The sequence below is a fragment of the Anser brachyrhynchus genome (assembly GCF_964034855.1).
Source record: "Anser brachyrhynchus genome assembly, chromosome: 3".
Taxonomy (NCBI): Eukaryota; Metazoa; Chordata; class Aves; order Anseriformes; family Anatidae; genus Anser; species Anser brachyrhynchus.
The window spans coordinates 42,245,001-42,259,366 of record NC_137696.1 but is presented as its reverse complement, the minus strand read 5'-3'; the positions used below and the strand labels follow the sequence as shown (position 1 = coordinate 42,259,366).

Sequence of the window (14,366 nt, the reverse complement as noted above, 5' to 3'; positions counted from 1 at the left end):
TGATCTAGCAATGTACTGTAGCTCTTCCTAGGCTTTAGGAAAAATAAATAGAATGAATTTTCATTGCTACCTAACTTTTATGTACCAAAACCAGCTTTTTAGGCTTCTAATATATCCAGAGCTCTAGGTCACAAATCTCTACACCTTCATTAACCCACACAGTTACAGCATGTACAATGCAAGAAAGCGACAGATCACAGCACAGTTTTTATTTAGAAGTAAAACTAAGAATATTTTTTATAAAGCAGACTGGAAAGTTTGTAACAAACGTTCATTTTATTGGTAGCTGTACAGGTGAAAATACTGTCTTATGCTCCATTTTTTTTGTTTAAATACCATCCATTTGTAAATCCTGTGAGGAAACTGACACGTGAACCCTGAAGGCTGTTGGGTATTGCATCGAAGCAAGTGGTACTGTAACTTCAACCATGTGCTGTGAACTCAGCCTCTGCTGGATGCCTACAAGAAGTCACCCTGCCAGTGGTTACTCCGATTTGTTAGCAATAGAACAAGTTACCTTTCACCAGCATTACTGCCAAGCAGGGATTACTTTAGTCTACTAACAACCACACTGTGCTAGGACTAGGACACTCCAAAATGCTGTGAGAAAGCTGGACACCTGTGGAGTCTTTTCCATCAAAACGGGTAGAAAAATAATTCACTACTTCAGGGTTCTGCTCTGTTTACTTTCTCGTTGTTGTTTAGTTTTCTGTAAGATAGTACTTTTGATACGTAGTGTATTCTTTAACTTGGTCGTTTTATTTAAATGCCATTTTCTGTTCAGCAAGCCAAAAAAATCCAATGTACTGTCAGTGTGCACCAGTAACTTCAGAGTGGCTTGGTAAAAATATACTTGCATTACTTCTAAAATTTGCAATGCAATTCTGATCACTATTGATACATGATAATTTTCACTGTTGGAAGTTGGTTACAAGCTGAATATTCACTGATGCATTTTTGGTAAACTTGTATTCAAGTTTACAATACTACATAGTATTTGTATAAAATTCAAAGAATTTTGACTTTTGTTACCTGTACACGGCAACAAGTTGTCTAGCATCTTAAATCCATCAGTTTATTAAAAATACTTTTATAAAAAAGAGAGTTGGCTGTGTTTCTTACTCTCCTGGTACCTGTAGCTCGTTTTATCAGTGCTGTGCAAGCTGACTTGTAGTTTTGATGTTTTGAGAGGTATGAAACCACTGGGTAGTTGTACTATAGCTACTTAAGCTATAGGCTATATTCTGACTTGGGTGGCTCGGTTTGTTTAAGGCACTGTTAAAAGCCATTAGTTTTTAATAGACTAAATTCAATTTTTTTCATGTTTGGTGTGTCAACCACAGCTGTTGGTGTATGCAAGCACTTAGAGTATGCTTGGGACATGTTGCCGGTATTATGTGCCACCTTCTATAAACGTGCTCCAGAGCCCAGATCTGTATCTGTTTTTGCACCAGCCAGAGCAAACACGGAGTGCTGCCTTAAATGGCTCAGCTGTTGGTAATTTCGTGAATTACTGACAGCTAGTGCGGAGCCTGTGTTTTGCCACTTCCTGCGAGCACGGCACAGCAAAGGTCCCCAGATTGTGGTAAAGTGCTAAGAGCAACACGTACCCAAGCCACTGCAGCCTGCGCTACACCCACTCCTGCAGCAGCAGTGCCCCTGGTCGTGTGTCCCAGCACTGGCACGGGCTGGAAAAACTCCTCTGGCTGTTTAATTAAAAAGCTGCCAAGCTGTTTCAGAGCAGGTCTGCAGCGGGGTCTCAGCCTGGCTCCCTGCACCCTTCTGGGGGGCTGTGGCCATGCCTCTGCTCAAGGCTGTGGGCACCAGGGCTCCTGGCTGCTCCTCACAAGCCTCAGGGCTACAAGGGGGCAGCCACGCAGTGAGCCAGCCAGCGAAGCCAGATCTGGGCTAATGAGACATACAGCCTCTACTTTATAAGAGGCTGCAGGAGGCAAGCGGGTGCTCAGATTTTAACAGGATGGGAACATCTCTGAGCCTGGTGTCTCCACATATGCTGCTGCTGCTAAGGATGGGCTAGGATGTGAGTTGCTAGAGAAGCTGCTGAGACGCAGCAGTTCCTTTGTCCACCTGCTACTGGACCCAAATCATGGTCAAAGTTGCAGGAGAGTTTGAGGAACTTCAACTTACTGAAACAAAACTTGACAAATCCAACTGAGTACTTCAGCTGACGCTGATGTGAATATACGGATCTGTTTTGTATGTGGATTTTCTGCTCTGAAATTTTGAAACTGAGTGCAAAGCGGTTGGTGTTTGTATAGCATGGCCTGTGCTGCTGTTCTAGACAAACACCTGCAACATCCAGTGGCCAAGAGTGCTTATCCACTCTGGGAAGGCGTTCAGTACGCAAAACGTGCTGCATTTTTTGTTAATGGGTGAGCAGCTGAGTTTAACTGAATTGTTCCTGGAGAAATAAGAAATGTCTCAAATGAGATTTCATTTTCTAAAACTTGCTTTGTGTATGCAAGGTTTACATTGCAAATTTGTTATTGGAACAGCTTCTCACTAGGTAAAGCTTTTTATGTCTAGAGGTCCCTTAATTATATTGCTCCACTAGTATAAATGTTTTCCTTCAGGGTACTTAATGCATTAGAAATGGTTATTGAATAGTTTCTGAATTTGCCTAATGTCCTGTGGTTTGATCTAAATCAGATCATAAAAATGAATGAACCTTTCAATGTAACAAGTTGCCAAGGAAGCCTGTAGCACTACTTTGAGGAAGCAACTGACCCCTTCACAGTTCCATTTTCTAGTGGACTATGGTAGGAATCCCTTCTTTCTCAAATGGTTTGGCCCACAAAAATTAGCATATCACAAAGTAAAACAGGGTCCACATGGCAAAATGCAAGATTCCTGCACTGGTGCAATCTTAATTTGCTTTGGGGAAGGCAGAGGGCTACAGCTATCCCAAGTCTCCCTGGGGAGGGAGGTTATTCTCACCAGCACTGGCCTTGCTGCTCAGCCACCAGAGGGTGGCTTTGAGCAGCAGCAGCAGCCAGGTGGAGCTGGGCTAATGCCCTTCCTGCCATCGGTGGGTGGCCAGTGGCTCTCCTGCTCTTTTCAAAGCGGTGTGTTAATCCTGTGATCCTCATAACAGAGCCTGCTGTGCTTGACGATTACTCGCCATGCTTTTTCTTGCCCCACATGGTTAAAAGAGAAGAAATCACTATCATCATCTTCTGGAAGAAACTGAAGAAACTGAAAGACAGGGACTTCACATTATGCCCCATTGGGACTGGTCAAAGTAAACTCACCAGTTTCAAGTCTGAGATTCCTTGTCAGGTAGCTTTTTTTTACCTCCTTACCCCTTTCACCTTTATTACAAACCCAAACAAGATGCCCAAGTATTGCAGGACTTGGGATGCACCTTTCGTGGGGTTCAGGTCTGGTCCCAGCACGGCCTATATAGGTCTTTCTTTATGGCAGGATAAATGGCGCGTGTCAGATGTGTCCCTGCTGGGCTGGGCACAGGCAAGTTTGGTTGGGCCCTAGCTAAACGTGGTCAACCCCCAGAGTGTAGGAGAGAGTGGGAGGAGAAGGAGACTGCTCCCACTACGTGCTCCAGTGCGATGGTGAACGTGGGTTAGGCTGCTTCCCTCGTGTTTCCCAGGTCGGAATGGTCATTGCTGTTTGCTCAAGCAAAGCCAGGGCTTTCCTCACAGAACAAGACTGAAGCCCTATTAAAACCACCTAATGACAACACAAATCATGTTGTACAGAAAATAACTTGTGTTCCCTGCTTGGGATTTTGAGGCTTGTGGGTTTTGTTCTGGTTTTCCCTTTCCTAATTTGCCTGTGGGAAACTCTGCCTCCGTACCAGCACAAGCACACAATAGCTTGTTGTCTTTTTGCCTGGAAGGAGTTGGTGAGTGTTTGAATAGCTGGAATTGAGTTTATTTTTCTTCTATACTTCAGCTCATTCATCACTACGGCATCCTAAAAGTGAGGATTTTCAAGAGCATTGGAATCTCCCTCCATTTTTTTTTCCTAAAAGATGTTCTGCATCTTAAATTTCAGACCCCAGCCCCTTGTTAGAATCGCTAGCTAATACTGCAGTAAAATGCCAGCTTCAACCAAATGGATTCATGTGCCATTAAGCAAATATGAGCTGAGTAGAAAGGACTAGAAAGATCCTGTGATAATGTAGCCAGCTCAAATGCAAATGTAAAAGTCAATTATTTTTTATGTCGAAGAGACTTGGAAAGTTCAGTAAAAACAGTGAACAAGAACTGATGAAGAAATAGGCTCCGCAGCTCCTGTACCCACTTACTATTATACAGGCATGCTTTGGACTTTTATATTAAGTGGAAATAAAAGTCCACACGATGCTTAGCAAAATTCAACTTAAAGCACTGCCTAAATCTGCCTGCTCTTTGTAATGACTTCAAAGTTGTCTTGTTTTGTTGTCCTAGGTTTCTGCCAGTACTGAACCAGATACTTGCCTACCAGAATACTGTGCCAGCAGCAACTTTTTCAGTTTCTCTCCTCTGAATAGCATTGGCAGATAGGAAGAACCATAAGACAGGAGACTGATTTTTGTTTTTGTGTGTGTGATTCTTTCAGCTTTTGTTCCTAGATTTAAAAAAATCAGCAAGATCCAGCAAGGCACCCGAACTCCTGCAGGTCTCCCAAGGCAGCTTGCCCTGGCAGAGCAATGCCTTGGGGGATTCCTGAGCCTTGGAGGATGCTCTCACCTCTTTAAGCTCCTTTGCCCTTTGGGAGCCTTACAGCTTCCATGCACATTAAGAGGTTTAAAGGCAGGGTGCTGCTTCCCCACTCACAGCCTAGCCTTCTGGCTGGTGCCCCAGCTACACACCATCCTGCAGGAAAGGGTGCCGCACGCTCCCTGTGCTGGTGGGTGCAGGGGTGGGCATGGGAGCATGGAGCCCATCCCTCAGGGAGAAAGGGAGCATCCAGCTTCTCGCTGGATTGTGCTGATCTTCAAGGGCTTTTTGCTTTGACATGCAATGAATAATGAGCACAGAAACAATCGACTGCTTTTGGCAATAAGCACTGTTACTTGCTTCAAGCTCATTTAATCCACTTGGGAAGAGACCGCAGCAGAAACAAGGAAAGGTGCTACTCTATACTTCTTTCTCCTTATTTTTGGGGGAGGCTTACTGAAAAATGTGAAGTACCAGCAACAGCAGAAGTAGGTTCTTGTTTCATCTCCACCAGTGGCAGCTTCCACAGTGTGTGCCTAGTGGCCAGGAAAACCTTAGAACCTTGTCTCTGTCCCTCCTTGCAGACCTCCCAGGTCACCTTCTGCCACCAGAAACCACTGTTGACTTTAAGTTGTGTCTGCAAGCATGAAAACAACATGTTGAAGTAGGTTAATTTTTAGTGGATCAACTCCATAAATTTTAATCTTCCATTTTTCTGGGAGACAAACACCTGAACAATGACTGAAGGTACTTACCAAGAGCAGTCAGTTTGGTGCAGCAGTGAGAGAGAATACTGGGAGCATTCATAGATCACTCACAGTACACACCAGCCCGGTATTGCTCTGAGATACGCTCATTTAACAGCTTAACTCACAGGAATACGCCCTGTGCAGCAGGATGAAAGAGTGAAGGAAACACCTCAGGTCAAAGGCTCCAAAAACAGGGGACGTTTGCATTCAAAGCGGCATTCAGACTGAACAGTCAGGGCAAAATTCTGCGCTGCTTTTCAAATATCTGGATTCAAATCTGCAGGCTGTGCTCTGGGTATGAAAAGAATTGCTTTTTTTAAAGGTAAAACAAATACCTCTGGGATGGGAGCAGCAGGATGGAGATGGAGGAGCATGGTCCATTTGCACCCCCCATTCCTAACTCCCTTCCTCCCCCAGCATTTCTCAGGGAAGCTGGAGCCACCCTCTGAGTCCATCTAAGAACAGCCTCTGCCTTGTTGTGAAAGTGCAGGCCACAAACCCTGCCACCTCTGCTGGGGTGGGAGGAGGGTGAAGGCATCTTGAGACCTTCCTCCCCCTTCTGCTGCTCTCCTGCCTGGCTGTGGGACAAGCTGCCTGGGGGGTGCGATGGGGAGGGATGAGGAGGGTGGGAGGCAGGGAGAGGCACTGCCTGCAGGCTGCTGCCCCCTGAACATTTTGAAGCCTTTGAACACATCACAGGCACAAACAATGTGGGTATGTGAAAATGGAGCAAGGACAGGCAGGGTAGAAGGACAGATGTGGCCATTGTGGCGGTGTGCTGTCGCAAGATTGGCCCCTTCCTCCTGCGCTCGTACCGGCAGGAGCTGCAGCCGTGGGCCTGCCTGCCTGCTAGCAAACGCACGTGTGCAGCCACGACCAGATCTTTTCCACCTCCTATGATATTCTGAGAAAACTCCTGTGGTTGTGCTGTAGGCTGGGTTAGCTTGAGTCGCCTGCTCTAAAAATGCTGAAGTAGCCGTGACAAACCTACCAGGGACGGTAAAAGGATGAGCTGGTGGCTTTCAGTTGCCTCAACCCGTCAGTTTGGGGGCTGGCTTTTGCAGGCAGCAGTGCCCTGGCCTGGCCCATCCATGACAACGCCTCACACTGCTCCCAGGCGGCCCCGTGGCCCGGGCTGGCCTGTCTGCCATGAGGGGCCAGCAACGGGCAGCAGCCCGGCCATCTTCTCCCCTGCTGTGGTGAGGTGCTTCTTGGCCTCCCCCAGAAGCTCTGCAGGTCCACAAGACAACCTGCAGAAATGGGCGCTGCATCGCAAGGCCCAGGCAGGGGAGAGGAGGAGGAGGAGGAGGGAGCAGGGCCCCAGCACATCGAGGCCCCGCTAGCCTCTTGCAGGCATGGGTCAGAGTGGTACAAATGGCACCAAACCGAGCCAGGCTTTGATGGAGTAATGGTCAGGAGAAAGTGCAACATTTAAAAAGCTTAACTTTCCCTACAGATCATTAATTACTCGATCAAATTTTAAGCGGAAAGACTCCACAAAAATACAGAGAAGCATTTCACCTCATAAGAGAAACACCAGGGCACTAATAAGTGTTCATTACTGAGAACAGTCCATGTTCCTTCATGCAGAGAACGCTACATGATCATAAATGAACATTTTTCTGCATCTCTTCTGTGAAATCTACTCAGGATGACTCTACCGAATTACCCCTGACCCCGTTTCTGGAGAGACTCCCACAGCGAGGCTCTACAAAACTTAAGGAGATAAAATGAGAAATCCTCAGAGCACAATCCCTGCTCTGTTGTGGAATGTTTCATCTCTTTGTGCGGTGCTAAAGCGCTGCCTTGCAGGCCTCAGGAACATAAACACTAATTACTATAGCTCTGCAACTGAAGCCATAAAGAAATTTACAGTATGACTAATAAGCAATTAGATGCTAAATTAAGAAGCAGAATTTGGTGGTCAATAGTCCATCAAAGGAGGAATAAAACCCTAAAGAAAACAGCTATGGTATTTTATGGGAGAAACATGTGTCTTAGAAAATGCCTCGATATGGCATTTATACACAGACAGTGCAAACAGCCTTGTGGTGCTGGTAATGACTTGACTTTACATGTATGCTTAGTCTGCCAACAATGTGATTGAAAAGAACTTTGGTGGTCATTCCATAGATGAAGACAGCAAAAGAAGAATAGATATACAACATATAAGACTGATTAAATGTACAGAGCTGTGGCTCGGGTTCTTCTGATTCAAGCTGCTGGACAGTGCAGGCATGATTCAGTTGCCTAAATACAGTTGCATTGGGTCCCTCTTGATTTAGCCACCCAAACATAAGGTGCTTTTCCAGGTGATTTATTACTGTCTTGGTAACAATGAAACTCAGGTATACCTGAAAAGAACTTGTTCGGCATGGACAGGGTTTGCAGGATTGAGTAAGCTCTCTGTCATGTAGCATTTCCCAGACTCCCTTCTGAATTTTCCCAGCTCACATCTGAAGCAGACAGAGCAGGGGATAGTTTCCAAAATTTTCTGTATTCTGTCTCACGTGGTAGTCTAGAGAGTTGTGTTGCCAGACTTAATTACTTTTCTGTTCTAATAAAACACAACTTAGACAGCCACGTGAAGAGACGTGAGGAAGAGCGGGGTGAGGCCAGCTCAGTGCTGGCTGGCTCATGCTCCCCACGCAGGCAGCAGCACCGGCTGGCCAGGTTGCAAGGCCTTGCTTCCATTTTGCTTTGCTGCCACAGCTTCTGGCTGCCACAGAGTTAGTCAAACCCTTGGATTAGGGTATACATACAAATGCTCGTGTCTGACACAGATTGTTCAGCCAAACACATCGAGTTTCAAGCCAAATTTCAGTCTAGAACTTGCTTGACCTGCAGTCATCATGGGAGTGGGGACAGTGGGTTTCAGAAGTGGTTCCCAGTGTTCTTTTTCGACACCAGCACACAGAGTACAGGAAAATCACCCAGCAGCCTTGTAAAGTGCATCTTATGCAATTTGTTAACTGAAAATTGTCTGAGACATTGATAAATCCAATTTGATCTAAATTACACAGTGATAGCTGAACTCCATCCTGGATCACAATAGTGGGCTTTTGATAGGGTCAGTGAACATTTTCTTTGTAGATCTATCTTTTCAACGTTAACGTGTTTTTTTAGTTCACTGATGCTGCTGCGCAGCTGCTGTCCTATAGCAGTAAGACTTGAGTATCCTCAGCAACGTGAGAGGAAACTGGGGCTGGCAGGCCCAGAATTGGTGCAGGCAAACCAAGCAAATGAAATATGCAACTAAATATGAAATCCATGTGTCCTATGAGTGATAAAACAAGGGAGTTTTGTTTTGTTTTATTTTGAATCTGACTCATGCATTCATTTCCTCTGTGTAGGGCACCACACAGGTGAGAACAACTTCATTTTCAGTAACTAGAAGACGTTTCCCTCAGGTGGAACTTCCTTGGTCAATATCTGCTGGCACGTAGCCTGGGGAATTTCAAATACTATTCTAAAATAGTTTCTGAAGTAGGAGGGGGCTTTAAAAGGGAATTAAGCTGAATATTTCTGAACAGATCAGCTAAGCCTGTAATAAGTGTGTCACCTCCTAACCGTGGAATATCAATGGTGAGATCTGCAGGAGGGCCTCAGCACTGCTGAGAGGGAACCAGAACATTATGGTGGCACCAAGAAGTCTTCGTAGCATTCAAACGCTTTTGCTGGCCAACTTCTGTAACTACATGTCTGATCTTTGCTTAGAGATACACACTTTCCTAGTGTGCTTACTCTCTGGGGGTCCTGGCAAGGGTCAGAGAACATGGTCCAAGGACAAATACAGACAAAGCCTTTGCTTGTGGAGTGGGAAGAGAAAGTTTCATAGCTGAGAAAGTTCCTTCGTACCCTCCAGGGCAGGAGACACCAGCTCCACCCCTTAGCTCCCTGCCTTTCTCAAATTTCCCATTCGTGGCTGTTGCTTGAAGAGCCATTGTCAAGCTTCTCTCCAACCACCGCATTTCCCATCAACTCCTTTTAAAGGAGCACTGGAGCAAACAAGGCTCCAGCTCCTTCCCCTGTTCTGTCACCTCTTCATAAAGCAGCACAACAGCAGTCTTCCACCACTGCTTTCTCCTGGGCAAAACATCTGAGCCTTCTGGGCTGCTTCCTTCTCTCTAGCAGGGCAGTGTGCCCAAGGCTGGTGAGGGCAGGTTACCCAGAGCTTAGAGGCTTTGGGGAAGATTGGCACTGCGGTTGTTGTCCAGGGTCCACCCTTTGGCAGGAAGACAACTAAACGCATGTTCAGCCTCCACACTGCATAAGGTAAGGCCAGAGGTAAACACAACATAGGCTTTTTTTCTTTTTTTTTTCACTCTGTACAGGGTCATGGTGCTGTGAACAAGGCAAGGTGTGGCATCTTCTGTGACATGAAGGGGCACTGTAACATCACAAATGATCCATTCTCTGCTTGGAGACTCTAAGGTACATGTGAAAGTCGTTAATTCTTCTAGTGAAGCCTACCGCGTTTCATAATTTATGTGAGGTGAACCACACAAACATCAGCTACTTTTATCTACCGATCCAGTCCCCCCATTGCCCTGAGTTACTTTCTAATGCAGCCACAGCTCCACTAGCACAAAAATCACTCAACAACAAGCAAAACTCTGCCAAATACTCTGCTGGGAAGATGGCGGGGAGGCCAACAAAGCAACCTGCAGCAATTCTGCTCAGACTGCTCAGGCTTCTGCTCCGTGCTGGCAGCCCCAACCAGCCTGACTCAAAATAGAAGACATACAAGGTGAGGTACCTTTCTCTCCAAATCACAGCTTACCTAGCAGTCTGACTGACTCTGCTCGGACACGTTAGCTGGATCAGGCAGCATCAACAGGATCATAAACATTGGTACTAAAAATTAAATATATTGGTACTTTAATCTTTCTTTCACATCAGTATTTTATGGAGGCATTCATTTATGATGATATCCTGTAAGTGTACTTATGCAAGGAGGATGCTAGAGGCAGAAAGGACTTGTGTGAGTTTTTCTCTACTCCATACTTCCAAGACAGCTCTGGGCAAATGACTCCTGCTTCTCCGTTTCTCTGTTCCCCAGCTGTCCACAATAGGGATCAGAGAACTTCATATCTTGTGGGAGCAACTAGGAGGAGTCCAAGAAGAAGGAAACTGCTGTTTCCTTTCTGGATATTACCAACAGGCTGTTGGGTTTTTATGTTTCTATGTGAGGAGCTCTTTAGATTGAGCTAGATCTTTAATTGAATCAGCCACATGTGGTTCCTAATGAACAGAGATGGAGATGGATGAGGATGAAGATGAGGATGGGGATAAGGATGAGGATGAGGAATCTGCTCGACTTCCCAAGCACCCCGCTGAAGATGATAAGAAAGACAACAGGAAGCATTTCCTTGTGGAAAGAGCAGCAGAGAGGCTGCAGAATATCCCTCACTGGAGGCCCTAAGGTGGACAGTAGACAAACTGCTGTCAGCAATGTGGCCTGAATATTTGGGTTTGCCCTGGGACAGGAAGCTGGACAAAATGATATCTCAGAATCCCTTCCAGACCTATTTTTCCCGAGTACATAGTGCCATTTAATGCTAACTTCGTTGTTACTGGGAGAGAGGCCACATAACAATTTCTTCTGGACAAGAAATCAGGATTTATTGAATGATGCGGTTCTGTACTGATTACATGATATGATAGCACTTGTCAAAATTCCCAGTGACTGTACTCTAACCTCTTTTTGCCCCCAAAATCACTAACAACCTCAATCAATGTGAAACTATCAGAAGGCTACAGGGATATGGAGAGCTTAGTGTTTTGGTGAAATATCAGGGCACGTATGTTAAAATGAATTCTAGAAACTTTCCATAAACTGAGCTGTATTAATTATGAACTATTTAGGCTTAACCAGCATATATATATATATTTGAAGATTCTGGACAGTTTGTAGCTGATATGCCTTTAAAAATGAACTAAAATCAGTCTGTACGTCATTCTTTATAAACAAAAATTGCACATGAATATGGAATTAATTGAAAAAAAGCAATGCACGTGGATATCACCAGTGTCAAAATTTAGTGCTTTTCTCACCTAAAATCTGCAGGAGTTCATCAGTTACCTGTCTTAGCTTTGGATCTGGTGAGTTATATTCTCAAAGTCAAACTCACTTAAAAGCACACTGACAGGTGACATTATTAGGCACATCCCTGCTAACTAAGGAGTTGTTGGTTATTGAAGTTTAAATTAAATCAAAATCCTTAAATGTTACTCCTCTGAATGCCTGGCAGCCCCGATTTTTCTAGGGGAGATCTAATAAATAAACGGTGAGGCTGTGGGAACTGTTTCAGGATTTGACTTATAAATAACAGCACAGTGCCTGAAATTCTTTTTAGGGACTGTTCTTTCACCAGATCTTGTCAGAACAGATAATTATGCCAGTTATAGATTAAAATTTTAAAGAGACATCTAATATGTTCCAAATAAATCTGAGACTTGCATGTATTAGGTTGGAAAAAAAACCAGCAACAACAACAACAACAAAAAACTTTGAACAGCATTACTTTTTAAATATTCATGAACAAGTATCTGAAAAGATGGTGGGTTTAAGATAAACAGCTGTATCACAACAATCATTGTGATCAACTAATTTAAAGTGTCCTCACAGGAGGTAAACAAATGTAAAACGGAAACCATAAAATATCCGAACGTACACGTCACTCCCATGAGCAGGGACGAGGTGGGAATCAGATGGAACTGACACTATTATTCAGAATTACACTGTCATAAACCTAAGCTAGCACTCTGAAGGACCATTCATCAAAATAAGCACTCCTTTCCCTTCCTCGTGTTAGAAATGGCCCCTCTTTTGTCTTAGAAGCATAGAATTTGATGAAATAAGCAGTGCAGCTTTCTGCCAACACACACTTCTCCAAAACTGGAAGAATAACTTACCACGACTGATGTTAGGTCATTTTAGCTTTAGCAGACCAGAAAAACTCATCTCTTAGACACCAGTTATATCCAACTCTCTAAGAATTTTAAACAGCTTATAAGTGAAGTAATTAAGTGTATGTTTAGTTTCTACTCTTGTTCCTGCAGAGGTACTGAGAAGGCACCAGTTTGACATGCTAGGAAAATAAAACTGTCAGCATGGGAAATTATGGGAAAAAAAAGCCCTACCAGCATAAATAAAGAAAACCCTCTGCACAGATCAGCAGCCACAGCATAGATGTCCGTGCCCAAGAGCTCTGCAGCTGAATTTACTGAGCAGCCGGCTATCTTGCTGGTGAGGATAATGGCATGGGTGAGGATAATAACCCTCCGCTAAGAGCAGGAGACTGCGAGGGCTTCCCCAGCAGCACGGCGGTGCAGAGCGCGCACACAAATCCCACCAGTCCCCTGGGAACAATTGCCCCAGCACCCAGAGAGCTCCGGCTGCTCTACCAAACCTCAGAGCAAAAACAGCTTCTGCCCCAGGCTGTGTTGCATCAGGTGGTCTGTAAATTCATAGAGATTAGTGATTTTAGCCCAGCACCTGATGCTGGGAAACTAGGAGTCTCCAAAATTGAAATCTGACAGAAGGTAACAGCCCTTGGTAGCCAGTCACCAGCAGATTGACTCAGACTTGAGGCCAGGTCACAGTGTGGCATCAGAAAGAGAGCAAAAAATACTGGATTCAAAAACACTAGTAACAAGTTTTTAATCTCTGATCCTTCTCAGGAAGCAGCAAAATTCTCATCATATATAGAAATATTTATTTGCTAGATTAACGCTCTAAGTATTGCAAGACATTAAGTCATTCCTATCACTTAACGAAAAAAAAAAAAACACCTTGAATTCTTGCCAGGGAATCTGAGCACCATAGTGGGACACCTGAGGTGTCTGCAAATCTGCAACAACTGTTTGGAAACAATATATTCTGCTATACTTTGATCTCTCAAATCTCAGCCTTAAGGACTAGCTGTTTCTTATGAGATCCTTCTGAAGCCATAAGCTTTCTCTTCTCTACCCATTTTCTCTTCTCTACCCAATAGGGGCACTATTTGGTATAGGAGATCCTGCCCTAGCATACTAAAACTAGCCTTTCAGCATGATGGAAAAAAAGTATGCTGACATTTCTGAATCTCTTAGTGTATTTTGGATGGCAGCTGTCTTAAAAGTACACATTATTACTTAAAAGTACACTTTACAGTTATTTCCAGTGGAACAAAGCACTTTGCAGCTGGCATGACTACCAGAGGACAGTCAAGTCACCAGGCAAGGTGGGGATAAGTCAGTGAATTGTACTCTAAAATGTTTGGTGCTTTATTACAAAATTAGAAACCAAACCCAGAAACCCTTACAACCCTTACCCCACACACCCCACACCCTACTCCCTCCCCCCCCCCAAAAAAAAAAACCACACAAAAAACAACAAACAGCATCAACAAAACAATGAAATCTACCTGATGCATCTTTTTTTCTTTCTTTTTTTTTTTTTTTCATTCCTGTAGTTTTTAGATGGCATCATTTCTGGACATCTTTCCCAGTTAGTTGTCTGAGTTGAGTGTCCCCTTTGACATGCTCTGTTCCTCAGAAGCAGCCTATCTCCCTGGATAGTGCTAATTATACACCTACTTTAACAGCACATTGCATACAAAACACAGCGTCAAAGAAGCTCCTGAACACCACTTCTCTCCTCTCCTACCCTTTTGTTGAATGATATCATTATATTCTAGCACTGTCTGTGTTAAAAACGAAACAGTTGCAAAGACCTTAGTATATTAATGCAATTAGAAGATTTTTTCCCTTCTCTGGGCTTTAATCTCAGCAAAAATTAAAGAGTCACAGTGATTTATGCAAGAAGTTACTTTAGCTAGTGTTGGATATACAGGGAAAAGTGTAAGGACAGGAGAAGCACGTAGTAATACTTACTCACAATACCCTAGCAGCAACCAGTGAGGGAATTCTTAACCCTGAGAGGGTGCCT

At 44.3% G+C, this 14,366-nt stretch overlaps 1 long non-coding RNA gene across 1 annotated transcript; it reads right to left on the bottom strand.

Moving 5' to 3' along the window:
• Window positions 1-5,034: 5,034 nt before the first annotated feature.
• On the bottom strand, window positions 5,035-12,645 carry LOC308192814. Its single transcript, XR_013949137.1, has 2 exons — window positions 5,438-12,645; window positions 5,035-5,319 (listed from the first exon to the last, which is right to left on the bottom strand). It is a non-coding gene; the product is annotated as an uncharacterized lncRNA (long non-coding RNA).
• Window positions 12,646-14,366: the final 1,721 nt, after the last annotated feature.